A 20,148-nucleotide genomic window follows, 5' to 3' on the forward strand; every position below is an offset into this window, starting at 1 on the left:
GGCATCTCTTGAGTCCTTGTGGGCCATGAATAGTCGCAGGATTTTACTCCAGCATAATCTGGAAATTCATTAACTGGTAAACCTCTATTTAACCATTGTATCAAGGCAGGTATCAATCCTCGTTCAATGGAAAGTGCATGCCAGAAACAGTACCAGACATACCTGAAGAAGCCACGAAACAGGATTATTAACATGCCAAACAGCATACGCAGCAAGCGATCTAACTGAGCGACCCAAACCATCAATAAATCAGATATAAGCTCTGCAGTCTGCCACATCCAGTCATGAAAGATGGTGGACAACTAAACAACTCACGGGAGGAAGAGGCTCCACAAAAGTTCCCATCAACAATGATGGAGGTCTCCAATCATCAGTGAAAAATATTACGTTTATCTTAACACAGCAATCTTCAACCAGAAATACTATGTGGATGATCCATCTCGGTCACATTCATTGGTTCCAGCATTCAGTTACCAGATTCAGTCAATTCGATTCATCCAACGTGATATCAAGAAACAATTAGAGTCAATGGATATTGCTACGGCCCCGGGCCCTGAAAACATTGCAGCAATAATTCTGAAACCTTGTGTTCCAGAACATGCCATTCTCCATGCAATTTCACTATGATTAAAACACTGGAAAACACCAGGCAATGTGAAAAATTGCCAAGGTTTGTCCTCTACACGAAAAGCATGAGAAATTTACCAGGCCAATAACCGGTCAACCAGGCTACTCTCGATTATCAGTAAAGTCATGGAACGGGACATCAACAGTACTATCAAGCAGAACCTGTCAGCAATAACCTGCTCAGTGATGCCAGTTGGACTCCACCAAGTTCCCTCAGCTTTTGTCCTTGGTTCAAGCATGATGAAAGCAGCTGAGTTCCAGACGTGAGTTGAGAGTGACAGCCCTTGACAGCAAGGTTGCATTAGACTCTGCGTGGCATAAAGGAGCCTAACAAAACTGTAATAAATGGGTATCAGGTAGCTGACTGTCCACTGGTTGGCGTCAAATTTAATATATAGGAGGATGGCCATGTTTGTTGGAGGTCAGGCAGCTCAACTCCAGAACATCTGTGCAGGAGTTTCTCACGTTCTGGACCAAACAATCTTCTGCTTCTTTATCAATGATCTTTTTCCTATCTTAAGGTCGGAACTGCGATGTTTCCCGATGATTGCACAATGTTCAGAACTATTTGCGATTCCTGAAATATCGAAGCAGTCATGTTGAAATTGAGTAAGGTTTGGATTATATCCAGACTTTTGCTGAAAAGTAGGAAGCAACGTTCGAGCCAGACAAATGCCAGGGAATGTCTATCACAAAAAAGAGACAGTCTGAGTACTACCTCTTCACATTCAATGGTACTTCTATCACTTCATTTCCTACCAGTAACATTATGGGTGGTGTTGGAATATGTAGCGAGTAATTAACCTCATGATTTCACAAAGGCTGCCCATAATCTACAAGACACATGTCAGGAGTCTGATGGCATACTCATCACTTTCCACGATGAGTGCAGCTCCAAGGAAACTAAAGAAACTTGACGCTATCCAAAACCATGCAGCTCGTTTGATTGGCACAATATCCACAAACATTCACTTCTTCCATCTTTGGTGCTTCGTAGCAGCAGTGTATACTGTATACAAAATGTACTGCAGAAATTGTGGAAAGATCAGGAGACAGCACCTTCCAAATATACCACTACTTCCATCCAGAAAAACGAGGGCAGGTGATACGTGGAAATACCATCACTTTCAAGTACCTGTCCGAACCACTAATCATCCTGACCTGGAAATATATTGTCATTCCTTCACTATGGCTGGGTCAAAATTCTAGTATTACTTTCCAAATGGTGTGATGAGTCTGCATGTAAAATGCAACGGTTAAGGAAGGCAGATCACCACTACATTCTCAAGGGTAAGTAGTGACGAGCAATTAATGTTATTGAGATACTGACACTGATATCCCACAAACGAATATAAAACAAAATTCTAATCAGACTGCAGACATTTTCAGCTAAACCATGACACCACTGTTCACGGAGCTCCAGTCACTATCACATTCCTTGACAATGCCCCCTATACTCTCTGCCCATTTCACCATGCGTTTCATACGAAATAATCTTCTGGACCAGTCTGCAGTGAGGGACTGCGTCAGGTACTTTAACATAAGTCCATCTGAATAACATCCAGAGCAGTACCCACAAGAGTTATCTTCACCCTTGCCTCAGAGACCTCAATCGAGCGTGTGAGACAAAACCTCTATGTCGTAAATCCAAGCTAAATATTCCCAATAAGTCAACTTTGCTTCCAATTGACGTGAATCTTGTTCTTAAAACTCTTTGGAATAATTTCCCCGACACTTACGTAAATTTCACGAGCCTATAATTTCCAGAAACATCCCTGTTACTCTTCCTGAATAAATGAGCAGCGTTACCTATCTTCCACTTTTCTGAGACCTTGCCTGTGGCGAAAGAAGTTGCAAAGAGCTCTGCCAAGGCCCCAGTAATTTGTTCTTTTCCCTCCCATAATATACTGTGTTAGATACCAGTGCACCCTATGGACTCATCTCCCTTTTTTTTTAAGAAAACGAACGCCTCCTCCTTTTGAATGTCACAGACTTTACAGTATCAACAAATCATTCTCTAAAGCTACTTTCAGCCATGTCCATATCTTTGGTGAATATCGAAATGAGACATTCATTAAAGAGCTCACTCCCTTTCATTCCACGCATCAATTTCTTCATTTCTCCTTGACTGAATCTACGCTTTTCCCTGTATCTGTACTCTTCCTAACGAACATGTTAAAAAAAACTTGAGATTTCCCTTAATCCTACTTGCAATTCACTGTCCTTTCAAGCTAAATTACTTCTTAAGGCTGTTTTCTGCTTGTTTCATACTCGTCAAGGGACGTGTTTGCATCTATTACCTAATTTGTCCATTTACTTCCACTTTCTTTTTAACAGGTTTATTCCGATTTACTAGTTTTCCAAGAGATGTTCCTTTTTCAGGTAACTAGTGGGATAGGATCATAAGACAGAAAATTTAATAGAAACGACCACAGTGTCATGCGAATAAAACGATATTTTGAAAAAAAAATCCTACATGCTGTTAAATCTTTCATCTTTTAGAATGAGTTTCAGGTTTCAGTTCATTAGTGTGGAAAACCCAGATCTTACTTTAAGTCACATTCTGGAGATAACTTAAGGTTTTATTTTTTAAAAAGTGACATCTCTGCTCAGACAATGTAATAAATGTGTGAGGACAGAGTCTGTCTGTATCCAAATCTTGATTCAAAGTGGTTCTACTTCCAAAGTAGGAATTTATACAACGTTTTATGGCTTGTTTTCCTGCATTGACTACCAGCAGATTATGTGCCCTTTGAACAAAAAAAAATGTGACTGCAATGCAACCTGTTGTTATATAACCTAAGGTTGTATGATTTTTAACTTTGTTCACCCCAGTTCAAAACTGGGCAGTCCATATCACTTATTTTTTCACAACACAGACAAAGGCTTTCATCATCCATGCTTCCAGCATGTTGTCATCCTTATCTTTTATACTGACAGGAACATGCCATTTCTGAACAGTCACGTCAACTGGCTGTTAAAATACTCCAAATTGTCAGGTCTGGATTTACATTTAAACATGTCTTGCAATTTTTCTTTTACCATTTCCTGCCTAATAAGTTAGAAATTGCCCTTTCTCCAGTTTTATACTTACAACGAGGAGCAGTATTATATTTTCATAACTAACACAATACTTACGTTCTAGTTAGGTTCACAAATGGGAAAACTTCCAGCTAATCTGCTCTATTATTCTGGCTCATGATTCTGAAATCCCAATCAGCTCTCATTTCAGCTGTCTTCTCTCAGGAAAAACACTTGCAACATCTGCAGTCAGCCAACCATCCTGTTCGCATATTCTATGCCATTAGTGATAAAGATTTAAAAAGTGAGCGTTTTACTGTTCTCTCTACTTGTGCGCCACCTTCATTGATTTGTGAACATATGCACACCGGTCACTCTGTTTCCCCACACCATCTAGAATTCTGTGGACTAATTATTGCTTCGTTTGCCGTTCTTGCCACCAAATAGCTTAATGTCGTACTTCTAATTCTTGAAAATCATCTGCTGTCTATCTACCTCACGTGCCAGCATGATAATGCCCTTTTGGAGTTTGATACTATCCGCCTCACAGTTTGCAGTTCTTCAAAATTTGCTCAATCTAAAACGTTGGAAATCCCCCCACGCCCCCCCCCCCCTCCCCCACCACCCCGCACACCAGGGTATAAGTCATTCTGCAAATACTGGGAATTAAGCAAGACTACGAATATCATCTCTAAGGAGATAGTATGCTTTGTTCATGAAAAAGCATCTCATGTAAATAGTGTATTCAAGCATTCAAAACTGGTCATAATTACCTATGTTTCCATCTAACAAGTTTTCATCTGTAAAGAGAGAAATAGCATTTCGTCGTACTGTGTCAAACTGAAATTATTTTATTTTTCTGTCCAGAGAACCATACTTATTGTTTAAAGCAAGTTTTAGCTTAAGAACGTGAAAAAAAATCATTGTGCAATACAATTCAGCTAGAACGTAACTGAAAACAAAAACAGATACACATTTTTTAAGCGGCCCTATGAACTGATATTTCATTAGCTTCAAAGCACAGCATATTTTCTTCAATCTCCTTAGATACGGTTTAAATTCCAGAATCTTAAAAAAAAAGTTAATGCTGTTTTGTTTTTCCAGCTGAAAGTAAATGTGTCTTAAAATTGTGCAAATCACAGAAATTAAAATAATTTTAACTGTAATTTAACACTGTGCTAACCTTTTGCATCAAGACGTTTGATCAGAGTTTCAATTTCTGCAAAGGAAGATTTTTTCTCATTTAGGAACCTTCAACATACTAAATTTTCTTGCTGTTTTGTCATGCTGCGTGTCACCTGTAGCTTTCTTGGAAAATTATTTGTTTTACCTTTGTCTCGCCATAATTTAAGGGGAATCTAAAGATTATAAAAATGCAAGTGCAAAAGTGCATGCAAATATCTAATTATTTACCTAACCATTTCACGTCTTTCTCACTCTCTCAGTTTCATCATCACCTATCATGGCATTATGAATCATAGAATAGCTACAGTATGGTAGCTTCACTTTCGACAGATTGAGTGAACTCTGACCTTCTGAAGGCCTACCCTCCCGAGCACATTCCTGTAATATTGAATTTCCAAAGACGAATCCACCTCATCCTGACAAGAAACAGACATTTTGGGCAATTTTTCATGGCCTATACACCTAACCTACAAATCATTGGACTCTGATCCTCTCTCCCCATCGTTGTCAGTGTAAGTATTATATTTCCCTTCTGCTAAACGTTCCAATGAAATATCGCCTCTGCTTACATCCCAGAAATGCTGCAAGAGCTGCTGAGTTTCACTAGCAATTTGTTTTTTGTGATTCACAATATTCACCAGCTGCTGCACTTAACTTTACATTGTTGTTTCACTTAATGCTAATTAAAATAGACAGTCGTTAAAGAATTTTTGGTCCTGCCTTGGACAGGATTTCTATTCTAACCATTATTTCCATGTTCTCTATTGTTATTTTTATTTTCTTCTCATGTACTTAACAAAGTCTTTGCCAAAACAATTTTTGACTGAAATGGCATCATTTGTGTTTCGAATCAACCAGCATATAGGTAACTCCATGAAGTATTCCGACAATTATTCTGATCGCATCCCGAAATCCATTCTCGATACAATGCTCTACAATATGCAAGCCCTCGACCTGTCTCTGTATCAACATGCTTCACGCTGTTTCAGAGCTCTCAATGTTCACCATTTTCACATAATTCTCTCGCTCGTTCGATATTCAAATGAGAAATCATTTGACTCTCTGTCAGGCATTAACAAACGCAAGCTGCAAAAGCTCAGAGATATCCACGTGCCTCAGAACCGTTCGTCTACTTCCTTTTCCCCTAATTACATCCATTTCCTGATCCTGCCAATTGTACACTAGTTACCATCCTTTCTGAAATTCCGTTCACTACTGCTGAACATTCCATACAACGTTTCATTCTTTTGATTTCCCAACTTAATGAATTTCAGGATAGGTACAACATTGAACTCTTTTTCTGTCGACTCCGCCTCTGTGTTTCCTATTTTCCTGCACTCGAATTGTTCATTGAGATCTGTCCACGCGTCACTGTTCGCCATAATTTCTCTGCACCCCACTCCCTCTCACATCAGAACCTATCACCCTCTGAACAGACTGCACTCCCTGTTCTGAAATTCTATTTTGTCTTTTTCATCAATCCTGTGCAAAAGGAGTGTACTGTTGCTTCTAGCGTACTGACATCTATATTATGGAGTGCCAACGTCTAAACTGAGCACCACCTTTCATCTCCCCGGATCACGATCCGACCATTGAGCAACAGGTAATTGTGTCCAAGATTGTCATCAACCTCATGTCATATGTGCATTTGCTTGCAATGGTGTACGATCTCACAGTTCCTCACTCGCCTAGAGCCTACCTTGTCATCAAAATCCACAAACACGACTGCACAGGCTGACTAATTGTTGCTGCCTGTTCCTCTCCCACTGAAGTTACTACTTTCTAACTCAGCTCTATTTTCTTCTTCCCCGTCCAGTCCCTTCTCATTGACCTTCATGATTCTTCTAATGATTTAGTCAATTTCATAATTCCAGCTCATGATCAGAAGCTACCTTGCCTGTACTATGGACACATATTTTATTCACAAGCTTATTTCGCATTGTGATGTTTTCAGCATGCTCTCGTTCTTCCTCAAAAGAAGACCTCAACGATTTCAATCCACCATCACTCTTTTTAAAATTAGATTGGATTCCCTACAGTGTGGAAACAGGCCCTTTGGCCCAACCAGTCCACACTGACCCTCCACACTGAAGAGAAACACACCCAGACCCATTTTTCTGCCTGATAGAGTTCGCCATCACTTTTAACTGGCTGCACTTTAAAATATCTCACTTTCGTCGGGTTAAAGGACTTCTTTTACTCAGGTATTCGCATTACTCTCATGTATACCTGTGTCTATGTAGGGTACGTAAAACCTTTCTTGTGCTAATTCTACTCTGGACCCTTCCACAACCATTTCCCTTTTCAATCATCATCACATCATCAATAACACTGATTTCTTCTCAAAGATGCTGGCAGAGAAAATGAGTATACCATCAATTTTTGTTTTTGTTTGGGACACAAATGCATTCTCATTAGATGTTAGCCAGCAAAACCCTTCTCACTGTTGGGCAAGAACTGTTAAGTGCAAGTTATTTTTCTGATGAGTATACCATCAATTTTTGTTTTTGTTTCGGACACAAATGCATTCTCATTAGACGTTAGCCAAGCAAAACCTTTCTCACTGTTGGGCATGAACAGTTAGGTGCAAGTTATTTTTCTGATATGCAGTTCCATAAACTTTTAAATGTGGATTGCACCTTGTGAAAATTTTCCGCATGTGCTATTTGTTGTGCAGAGTCTGAATCATAAATCTTTGCAACGAAATCTTTGTTTTTTGTTATTCCTGATGTTTAAGTTGATCAATATAAGTGAATGTCTACTGATGACGACGTCCTGTCAAATGTATTGAATGATGCTTCGAATGTGTTATACAAAACCACATATTTCGGGATAATTGCGATGAAATAATAATCCTAATTTGATTGATAACTTTACTTCAATAAATGGAAGAAAAGTGAATGGAAGATGGCCTGCTGATTTATTATTGGCTTTTCATGCTACAATGTAATGCAGTTATCGTTTCATTGCCCTATTTAAAATATGTGCGACGTGTGGCATAAAGAAAAGGCGGCAAGTTGTCGGGTGGTGTAGTCTGAGAAGGCCTGCATTATGGCACGCTCATCGAACAAGAGAGTGACCTAGATAGCACAATAACTCGAAAAACATTTTGATATTAATCGATATGTCAGCTTTCTCACGAATAAAACACTCCAACTTAAAGAATTTCAAAGTCATAATGCTCAATATGCGAATTTCGGTCGACAGGTTATTTTGTGTAACATTAAAATAAAGGGTGTGGTATTTATATAGAATGTTTTGTTCATTGTTAGGATATCAAAAGGTTTCCATATTGAGAACGATTACAAGATTTTTGGTGAATTTTGTCTTTAACTTAACAATTTGGTCCTACATAAACACAGGAATATAAAACAATCCAGAATATCTTACGTGCATTTTTTTCATGCAAATCTGTTTCTGTAACAGAACATTGTCACAGTTGAAATATTAGCCTTTTCGAACAAACTCCAGAAATTAATTATTACCACGCAAACACGTATCATAATTTTCCTTGTTCTTTAAAGTCCAGGATTATTCGTCTTGCCATTATGGATTGTGTTAAGTATGGTGAGGCATCTAAGCAATTCAGCTTTTTGAAATAGTGATTTTATAACTCGGAACAGCTTTTAAGGAATTGGTTGGCAAGCATTTTGTCATATAAATTTTGTTGAAAATGCTAATTCTTTGCAGAAAATGCATTTTATTGCCAATAACAAATATATAAAAGCATTCTCCAAATAAGCGAAAATGTACTCCTTCAGCGAATTAGTTCATCTAGTTAGCCGAATATGGTGCAGCTAATTATGTAATTTTTCTTTCATAATCTTACAAAGTTTTGTAGCAAGACTTATATCATACAAATAGAAGAAAATGAGGACTGCAGATGCTGGAGATCAGAGCTTAAACATGTTTTGCTGGAAAAGTGCAGCAGGTCAGGCAGCATCAAAGGAACAGGAGAATCGACGTTTTGGGCATACGCCCTTCTTCAGGAATGAGGAGGGTGTGCGAAGCAGGCTAAGATAAAAGGTACTGAGGAGGGACTTGGGGGAGGGGCGTTCGAAATACTATAGGTAGAAGGAGGTTAAGGTGAGCTGGAGAGGGGGTGCAATCTTCTTCCCGATCTCTCCGCCCCCACCCCCTCTCCGACCTATCACCTCACCTTAACCTCCTTCCACCTATCGTATTCTCAACACCCCTCCCCCAAGTCCCTCCTCACTACCTTTTATCTTAGCCTGCTTGGCACACCCTCCTCATTCCTGAAGAAGGGCGTATGCCCGAAACGTCGATTCTCCTGTTCCTTTGATGCTGCCTGACCTGCTGCACTTTTCCAGCAAAACATTTTTAAGCTTATATCATGCAAATATCTAACTTTTTTTTCTCATTTAGTGATTTAAACAGCTCCTTCAATGCTACTGTTTTTAAAATCCTGCCTGACAGAACTTACTGCTGATTGGCTAACGATCCCATTTGGATTGCATTGAATCAAGCGGAAGTTGGGTGGGGGAGGAAATATTGTCTTTGTAACATAATTGCTTGGCTAGCTTCATTTTGAACTACGTCGTAAAGATAATTTCGGGCACTATAAACACAGGGCATTGATGCATCTTTATCTGGGTGCTGTTCCTTGGAGCCAAGAATGAGTTTAAAAGGAAGTATTACAAAGCAGGCAAACCGCTGAATTACAAACTTTCACGAGTAGGGACCTGTTATGGCTCGCAGCAGTAGTTTATTATTTTGCATATTGCTCTGTACCACAGATCCTGAGTGGATGCAAAATCAACCTTTATGAAAATAAAATAAAACAATCTGATGTATTGCGAAGCTGCCAGAATACTTGTTTTCGGCGATAAACGATCGTCAACTGCAACTGCAACATCTTTCCATGTACCAAGCAAAATCAACACAAAATGCAATGTGATCCTTAATATTTGATATTAGTTTTGTGCAAACCGGAAGCAGAAAAATATTTGCTTTGAACATTTGTGTCTTAATTTATTAATGCATTACAACCAGTATTATTAGTAACTATAAAACACCAACTGTAAAACACCGAGGCTTTACTAGACCAACAAAATCAATAAAAATATTAGCTCCACCTGGAAACAATCATACATCCAATGGATGGAGACAGAAGAAAAATATATGTTGCTTTTTTTTGCATTTTGTGTTGAAATGATTGAGGAAAGAACGGACTACTGGTTCTGGATATGCTGTGCCAAACTGAGGACCAAAGATCAAGCTGTTACACCGGACTGTATTGCATGTCTGTTTCATGCACAGCTGGCTTTTCATTGTCTTTTTTTTATGTTTTAAAATGTTCCAGATTTAGAAAGGTGTTAGAGCATCACTCATTGTAATTAAACTGCTTACGGTGAGTAACGATGCTGTCACACGAAAAAGGTCTTTTTTTGTCTTGGTTGTTTTCAAAAGAGATCATAAAGGAAGAGGTGCCAGAAAGTCTACAATGGTACTGATTTCACAATGGAAAGGCAGTGTCTAGTTCTCCTAATTAAGATTTTATTCTTACATTGTTTATAGTTGTAACAGTCTCAAGATTTGTGAGTCCAGGGGATTTGCAAGCTTCATTAAAGGTCCGCTCTGACCTTCTTTTAAAATATCTTTGGATGTGGTCCCTGACTGCTTGCAAGAATCTATATTTGAATTGACTGTTTTGCCAAGGGCTGTATTTGGGCAACGTTACTGTATTTGAATTGTTAATGAGTAACAGTTACTGTATCATGTCTGCCAAGTTTTTCAATAGTTACATTATTTTGAATTCCACTTTCTTTAGTCATGTTTCAACTTTAGTGATTAAATAAATTCTCTTTAGCTTAAAGCCAAATGGTTTGACCAGCTGCATCAAATCCGGAATATCCACTTCAAATATACTTTTAAAATAACAAAAATAAGTCTGCGTCTAGGCTAACCTTTTTGAATATTTTGAGGTGCTTTGGCCTGGTTCATAACACGACTGGAACATGGAGACACTCTCTCAGCAGCAGAATGCCTTCCTTTAAGATAGAGATTACTTTACAAGCTCGGGCTCCTGTAGCACGATGAAATTGTCCCAACCCCTGAGTCGGGAGATCCGGTGTCAGGTAATAGCTAGTTCAGAGATGTGTAGTAATCTGTTTTAGCAGGCTGATAGCACATGAAAATGTACTTGCGTTATGTTTCATTTTGCAATCATTGATCTAATATTTCATTATTGGTTACAGTTTAAGACAAAACACACATGAATGAGAGAATTAAGGATTACTTGTAGCTGGGTGGAATTGCAGCTGTGGTGTAGGGTAAGCCATAAAGATGCTGAATTTCAAAGTCGGCTAGATGCACCACATGGAAAACCTCTACGTATTTTTCACGTGTTGTCTTATTTGTATGCAAACTGGAATGCCTAATAACGTGACTCTGGAGGATGATAAGATGGAACTTTTTTTGTTCGTATTTCCCTCAAATCCGAGCTTGCTTTCAATGATAAGTATAAGATCAGCTGAGATTACCTTCTGTACATAGTGGATACAGAGATAGAAAATGGGTTTTCTGCAATAAGGAATTATATGAATCCTTTTTTTGCCAAATGAGACTTGAATAAGCAAAACTTTGAAAATAATCATTCGATGTTCAGGTTGTAAGTTTGATCGCTGAGCTGGATAGTTTGTTTTCAGACATTGCATCAGCATGCGAGGTATCCAGTGAGCCTCCATTGAAGCGCTGGAATTATGTCCCGCTTTCTATTCATGCCCTGGTTTCTTAAGGTGGGTGATATCATGTTATTTTCTTTCCCAGAGGTTGGTAAATGGAGTCCAAATCGATGTGTTTATTGATGGAGTTCCGATTTAAATGTCAGACCTCTAGGAATTCTCTCTAGGAATTCTCTGTTTAGGATACACTAGGATGGATGTGTTGTCCAAGTCGAAGTGGTGTCCTTCCTCTTCTGTATCTAATCATACTAGCGATAGTGGGTCATGTCTTTTGGTGGGTAGTTGGTGTTATAGAGTCATAGTCATAGAGATGGCAACATGGAAACAGACCCTTCGGTCCAACCCGTCCATGCCGACCAGATATCCCAACCCAATCTAGTCCCACCTGCCAGCACTCGGCCCATATCCCTCCGAAGCCTTCCTATTCATATACCATCCAAATGCCTCTTAAATGTTGCAATTGTACCAGCCTCCACCACTTCCTCTGGCAGCTCATTCCACACTGTACCATCGTCTGTGTGAAAACGTTGACCCGTATATCTTTCCCCTCTCACCCTAAACCTATGCCCTCTAGTTCTGGACTCCCCGACACCAGGGAAAAGACTTTGCCCATTTACCTACCCATGCACCTCATAATTTTATAAACATCTATAAGGTCACCTCTCAGCGTCCAGGTGTCACTTCCACCTTGGATCCTCCTAAATAGTTACAAATAACAAACGGTATTCCTGGAAATGAGACACTGCCAATCAACCCCATTGTTACTTTTCCTGTCTTGAGTTGGCACTCCAACCCGATATTACATAGAGGTACGCCAAATCTCTCTCAAGCTATGCCACAAATTATCACACCCTTAGGTAGCAGAGCCGAACGAGTGCAAATACACACATCTCTTAATATTAGAGATTGTTTAGAATCCGAATCTCTATAAGTTATAACTTGTATCCCTTCTCCCGCGTTCCTTCTGTGTAATCTTTATCAACAGATATGAATTGCTCATAGATATCAAGCTCTAATTCTATAACCAGGCCTTGCTGCGGCTGTGCACTCTCCCACAGCTCCTGGTCTTTTCTTGGAGCGTTATATACTATTTTCACTAATTCCACTGCCGTAGCCTCTTTTACCACATCTTTTCCAACAACACATTTTTTAAACGACCAGAACTGTGACTTTACCTTCCTACTTTCCCACAGTGAAAAACGTGTGGCTTTTCACCCTCTTGGGATTCGTTTCCAATCTGTGTTAAGCAATTACCAGACACTGTGGTATTTTATTTATTTCGTCGAGTAGCGTATCCCTTTCCACCAATTTCTATCCCTCACAGGATGAAAATCTTGCTGGAAGCTAAATGTTGCCTTAAGCACCAATGCGTTCATTAGATATTTCTGCTGCTCTTCTCACTTCATGAACTTTGTGTTCATCCACATGAACTAATATCCTCTTTGGAAGTGCGTTTTACAACTCCTCCAGCAGGATTATCTAACTTAGAGTCTCATAGGTCTTATCTAATTTTAAGGCCCGCACCCGTCTTTCAAATTACTATGTTTAATTCTTTCGAACTGAAGAGAATTCTGACCTGGTTCCTTGTTTACGTTTCTGAACCGCTGTCTACACGTTTCTGGTACAAACTCAGAAGCACTTAAAATAGCTTGTTTGACAACTTCATAATATCTTGACCCCCTCATCTGACAACGCTGCATATACCTCACTAGTTCTGCCTACCTGCTTAGTTTGAATGATCACGACCGACAAGTCCTCTGACGAGTCCATCTGCTGAGCCAATTTTTCAAACAAAGTCAAGAAGGCTTTGAAATTTTTCTCATCAAACTTAGCAGTGTTTTACGATATTTGTATGTATCAATACTTTTTCTCTTCATCTCTAATATGTTAACTTCACTTTCTTGACGAAGTCACGTTTTCCTCTCTTCTTTCCTTCTCTCTTCCTTTATCCTTCTTTCCTCCCTCTCTCCTTGCTCAGCTAAGAAACTTCTCTCCCTTTATTTTTCCCTTCTGTCTTTGTTTTTTTTTTCCCTGTCCCTTTCTTTCTTCATTCTCTTTTTCTTTCTCTCCCTTTCTTTTTTCCTCCATCTCTCTGTTTTATCTCTCTCTCCCTCTCTCTCGGTTTTATCTCTCTCTCTTTTTCTCTTTCTCTCTAACTTTCTTTTTCCTCTTCCTCTCGTTGTTTATCTTTTCTTCAATTATAATTTATTTTTTTTTTAATTCCACTGCACTTTTCTCTGTCTCTGACACACCTAAGTGCTTGAATAACTAATACAAACTCACCTTTATTATGATCCTTTGTTACACTCAATCCTAACCTCTTTGCTAATTCTAAAAGCACGGTCTTTTTCTGTCCTTCTGAGATTTCTTAGCAAATCTGGGAATCATCTTCAAGCTTCTGAACTTCTTTTGCAGTTTTCAGAGTCATTTCCCTCACTTTTAATTTAACGAACAACTTAATTTACAAGTTGTCTCACCTAAGATTTATTGAAAGATCTGAGCAACTAACCAACAAGTGTTTAAATATCCTGGGATTTTTCGTGCCCCAAACATCTTCAAATTTCTCCAAATCACAGACAAGATCTGTCTAAACCTGTCCAACTCATGAACCTGAGCCCCCAAACTGTTACAACACCGCAGTGAACCCTTCTGCTAATTAAATAAAACATTCAGAAAAGCTCACCAAGTCTCATAAACTGTTAAAATATGAGTGACAGAGAAAGCCCAACTTCCAGTATCTAACGAAAAATATATCGATTTTACTTTAACTCAAAAAGTGAACATTAAACAAAAACTATTCACAAATATAAGCATCCTTTCTCTTTAATATTTATTATCTACATTTCATTCGACAACAATACACTGTTTCCATTAAAAAATCAAATTATATCAACTTAATTTTCAAAACCAGACAAATGCTGTCGTCTCTGGTGTCTGTCTTCCACGGTTGAGGATCCCCATGCGTTGCCTTTGGTCTTCTGCTGCAAACATGCTTCATTAGAAAAAGGTACCTTTGATAGAGTGTACTTTGCTGGCAGTTGCTCTGACGATGGCAGTTGGTCGCTCTATCTAGCTAACTCTTCAAAATGTCTGCAAATGTGTACCCTGCAAACTTCAGATCGTCTCATTAGTTCACGGGTGACAGGAACAAAAAAATGACATGTGACTGGGTTTTAGTATTATGGGGTCTAATTTAAACTGATTGACTAAATTCGAACTGCTATGAAAGCAGCCAATTATTAAATATTTTCTCATTTCCAGAACACCCTGAAGCTGATAGTCACGTGAGAAGTGCCTGCAAGCTCCCAGTGCAAAACAACTTTTACTCTCTCTTAGAGGTGCAGTAAACACCTTCAGCTTCATAACAATATATATGTAATGTAGCAATTTAACCGAATGGCAAGAACATTTGAAGAACATTTTGGGAATCTTGGAGACAGTAGGCATACAGGTGCTGGAAGCAGAGCCAAAGGGTATGAACTTCGAGAAGCACAGCGGGTCAGACAGCATTGAAGGAGCAGGACATTCAATTGTTTGTACCGAGACCTTTCACCAAGACTGGGGAGGGTGAAGAGAACACAGAAATAAATCGACGGAGGTAGGTGGGTCTGGAAGAAAGGTAGGTGTGGTTAGGTGGTTGTAGGTAGCATATAATCATGATTAGTTTATGGAGAGGGGCAGAGCGGATAGCTGGACAAGTAAGTTAGGTCAGGGAGGTGGGGAGGCGAGGAGGGCTCGACATGGGATGAGGCTGGGGATGGAGACATTTTGAATTTAGCGAAGTCTAACTCAAGATGCAAAGATGTTGTTCCTCCAGTTTGTGTTTGGATTCACATTTACAATGGAGGAAGACCAGGATGGTTATATCATCAGGGGAGTCGAAGGTGGAGTAGAAATGGATGGCAACTGGAAGTTCTTGTTGATTATTGTGTGCGGAGCGCACGTGCTCTGTGAACCAGTCTCCGCATCTGTGTTTGGTCTTCCTGATATAGACGATACCATATTGGACTACAATGAGAAGAATGGATCCAACAAGCCAGTTTGGAAGACGTGATGATGATTCTCTGCTGGAACTGGAAGGACTGTTTGGAGATTTTGGTGGAGATGAGAGGCGAGGTGTCGGTGCAGACTTTGCACCTCTTGCAGTTGCAGGGAGACGTGCCAGGTGTATACAATGAATTGGTGGGAGTTGCAGAATTTCCAAAGGAGTTGTGAAGTTAACGACCCGGGAGGAGCTCGAGCAATTAATCAACTTTGTTAATACCTTCCATCTCGACCTGAAACTCACGTGGAGTATCTCTGACATTTCCTTCCCCTTTCTGGTACCTCTCCGGCTCTATTTTGGGAAACTGTCTCACCATCAACATCCATTTCAAACGCAGCAGCTCCCACAGCTACCTCATCTACACCTCGCCTCACTTGCTCTCCTGCAATAATACGATCGCATAATTCCAATTCCTCCACCAAATCTGCCCACAGGTTGAGATTATCTACACCAAGACACCCTAGATATCCTCTAATTTAAAGACAGTAACTTGCCTTCCTCAATGATCAATGATACCCTCAACCACTTGTCCCTCATTTCCTCTACTTCTGCCCTCAACTGGACTATGCCCAAAAATAAGGTCCTCAAGCACCACGCCACCAACTTCCAAATACAATACATCATCCTCCACTACTTTGGCCGTATGCAATCAGAATCAATCACAAAAAGATATTTAATTCCCCATCGCTAGCTGTTTTCTGTAACGACTGTTAACTCTGCGACATTCTTGTCAACGCTACACTTCACAATAATCTTTCCTTACATCTGGTACTTTTCCCTGCAACGAGAAGAGGTGCAAAACATACACACATACCTCCTGACTTATGTCCAGCCAAGTCCCAAAACAATCCTTCCTGGTCGGACAGAGATTTGTCTGCACTTCTTCAAACTTGTGTAATGCATACGTTCTGCTGAAGTGGTCTTCTCTCTCCCAGAGGCACCAGTCACAGACTATGAGATTGGTTTGCCGTGCACCTGCCCTCTGCCCGAAATCAGTCAACACGCACTTCTGAACACTATCCATTTCTACTTGCCCCTCCCAGGCCCTTGGCGGCATGTCCATCCTGCGCCTCCTCCACTGTCAAAATAAACGCAAACGCAAAATAGAGAAACAATACCTTATATTTCGCCTCGGGAGCTGACAATCCAGCGGCCTCAACATATAATTCACCAGTTTCAAAATCTCTCCACTACTAGAATCAAACCATGTCTAGTTCTCCCGCTCCTCCCCGCCTCCCCGAGCAGACCCACCTGTCCACCTTCCAAATCACCTAATTTCTCCACGCCAGCCCAATCAGAATTGCCACCACCTGCATCCACCAAAGGAAATCCCACCTCACCAATTTAGTTCCCTGTTCCCTTCTACTTTCCCAGTCCTGATGAAAGGTCTCGGCCTGAAGTGTCAAATTTCATGCTCCTTCGATGTTATCAGACTTACTGGGCTTCTATAGCTCTATATCTATTTACTCTCCCTCTTCTAAGAAATGGGTTGTTCTTCCATTAGTGACTTATTTGATTGCAGTCTTCAGACCCATCACATATTCCATGTGCACATGTCTACAGTATTTTGGATGGGTCAGACCCCCGCAAATAATTTCAAGACAATCAGTCAGACTCTAACTTTGCAATTTGTTTTTCAAGTAGATATCAAGTGGATAAAAAAAGCCAAGGACAGCATAACCTTGTGAAAAAAGCATCGTGACAGCAGTATCTGAAATCTGGTATCTGTGGAAGTAGAATCTCACTGTTCATCCAGATTGCGAGATTGTTACAGGGAATTTCTTTGAAACAGATATCTTAGCAATAAAACATGTTTTATACTTTTCAGAATGCTTAAGACAATAACCTTTGTTATAATTTTAACATAAGTAAGAACTTGGCAACTGAAGACTTAACAATTATACTTTATATTCAGTTGGAGACCATGACATCACGTTTCTTACCTGTGTCTTTTACACGTTTCCTCAGTGTTTCTATTTCTTTTATTTTCAAAGAAAAAACGTACAAATACTGTATAAACATGCATGAAAATTATCCAGGAGTAGTTATGATCTGTCAAATGACATTTGGAATCAATGATATGAGAGGGTGATGTCAAAGTAAATAATCGTTGACATCAAAAATGACGATGACAATTCAACGTGTAAGGCTATATACGAACAGGTATGTGCACAGTCTCTGAAGGCAATGTTGCAAATTGACGAGAATGTTGATCAAAAAACAGTAGATCAGAAGCAAAATGAACATCAGTGCCCAAGTTGAATGAGAAAAAACATCAACGCAGACATTTTATGCTCAGCCTGTGTCATGCAATCGCAGCACTGTTTTTAGTTGCAGTCATATGTCACAAGACTATCGTTTTCACTGAACTGCATTTGCATCCGAAATAAATCCTTCCGTCATGATCCGCAGCCATTTAACAGCAGACTCAAAAACAGACTGGATTGTTCCACTCACCCACACCAACAATGGGCATTGAACTTCCAGAGGCTACCTTTGTCTGAATTGAACCTGAACTGCAATGGGGATCTTTGGTCAGACCTGATGTTCCAGGTAGTCATAGAGTCATAGAGTTTTAGAGATGCACTGCACAGAAACAGACCTTTTGTCCAACATGTTCAGGCCGACCAGATATACTAACCTACTCTAGTTCTGTTTGTGAGCACTTGACCCATATACTTCTAAACCTTTCTTATTCATATACCCTTCCAAATGCCTTTCAAATTGTACCAGCTTTCTCCAATTCCTCTGACTGCACATATCATACACTTACCACCCTCTGTATGAAAACTTTGGCCTTTAGTTCCATTTTATGTATTTCCACTCTCACTCTGAACCAGTTTCCTCTATTTCTGCATTCCCTCATCTCAGGGAAAAAAACTTGTCTATTTATTGTATCCATGCTCCTGATGATCCTATGAACCTTTAAATGGTCACCCCTCAGCCTCAACATTCTTCTGATAGGAAGCAGACCAAAATTGCACCAATGTCCGACACAGCCTCAACATGATGTCGCCACTCGTATATTCAATGTTCTGACCAATAAAGGTAAGCACACCAAACGACATCTTCACTACCCTATCTACCTTTACGTCTACTTTCTAGGAACTATGAACTTGCACTCCAAGGTCTCTTTATTCAGCAACATTCGCCAGGATCTTACCATTAAATCTAAGACATCAGTCATTCAAAAAATAAGTCAGCATTTGAGCTGTATACAAAATAATAATTAAAGTGTAACTGCTACAGATAATACAGGGGTGAATGTACATATGAGGTGGTTGATTATCACATTTGTCACGTTCAAGGAATACAAGTTTGGAGGAAGAACCTCCTTCACTTTTGACATTGCTAGCAGTTCTTAAATAAGTCGTCACCATTTCACCAGCCTTAAGAATTTCTGTGAACTCTTGGGTAAGCAATTGGAGATCATGAAAGTTCCAATGTCGTGAAGTACCAGCTGAGTGTAATTCATTATATTTTTGGGATTCTATGCAGCAAATAAAATCTGAGACAGGAGATATCTGCGGGCAATGGCATATTTTGGGCTAAGTGGGACTGAGAACAATATATTTTGATATTGTTTATTTATGTGTATTTTGGAAGAATCAAAAATTATTTTCAAGAAACAGCATGCCTGCCAATTAACTTAATCATACTGTATGGGACGAAATGTCTCAATGGCATTAAACTACGATGCAACATCAGATTGAACGCATTTTTCACTGCTTCCCTATTGTGGCTCTCTGCACTTTTTGTATAGGTAATTCAACGTTTTATTTGCTATGATAATCAGTACATATTCTTCATGTTTAAACTATTTATCTTCGTGAATGACCCGTCTGTTGCTTCGGTCAGTCAAGTGTTCGAATTAAGTTCTTTTGCCCAGGTACAGCAGGAATATTGTTTACATTTTGATATTCATAGTTTGAGAGGAATGCATACTTCTTTGTGTCGGAGCTTAAGAATATTTGTTGAGTAACTGCAGACATGATGGATTTCAAAAGTGAGCTTTGCTGGAGAAGTTTCTCGTTATTTCTGTCTGTCTATCTCGAGCAATCTGTCTCTCTCTTTTCTCGCTTCCTGTTGTTGAAGCTAACTAATAAGTTTATTCAATGTGTGGAAATGGTGGGTGGGATGAATGACGGTAATGAAAATAAGGCAAAATTTAAACAACATGGCGTCAAAATAATAAGAGGAACACCTTGATATTTTGAAGATCGCTTGTGCTTACTGCTTGAAAATAGCCTTACCTACAAGGTCCCGCAAAGACATAGAAACAGTTTTTCAAAGTGTTCAATGTTTTGCAAAGGATAAATTGTGATAATTCAAAGGATTGCATTTCTAGGACTCCAGCTGCCTGATGAGCTGCCGGACACTCGTAATTGCATTTCCAAAGGACTGCATGGATTCCCTCGCAGCGAATGCTCAAGACGATCTCGAGAGCAGCACTAACATGTCAGTTGGTTACCGTTGGTGGGCGGCGGGGATGGTGGTGGGGGTTGGGGGTTGGGGGTGGAGCAGATGAGAGGGAGATAGTGGGAGATGTCTTATTGGGATGCCTGG

Source organism: Chiloscyllium plagiosum, chromosome 37 (assembly GCF_004010195.1).
Source record: "Chiloscyllium plagiosum isolate BGI_BamShark_2017 chromosome 37, ASM401019v2, whole genome shotgun sequence".
NCBI classification, from domain to species: domain Eukaryota; kingdom Metazoa; phylum Chordata; class Chondrichthyes; order Orectolobiformes; family Hemiscylliidae; genus Chiloscyllium; species Chiloscyllium plagiosum.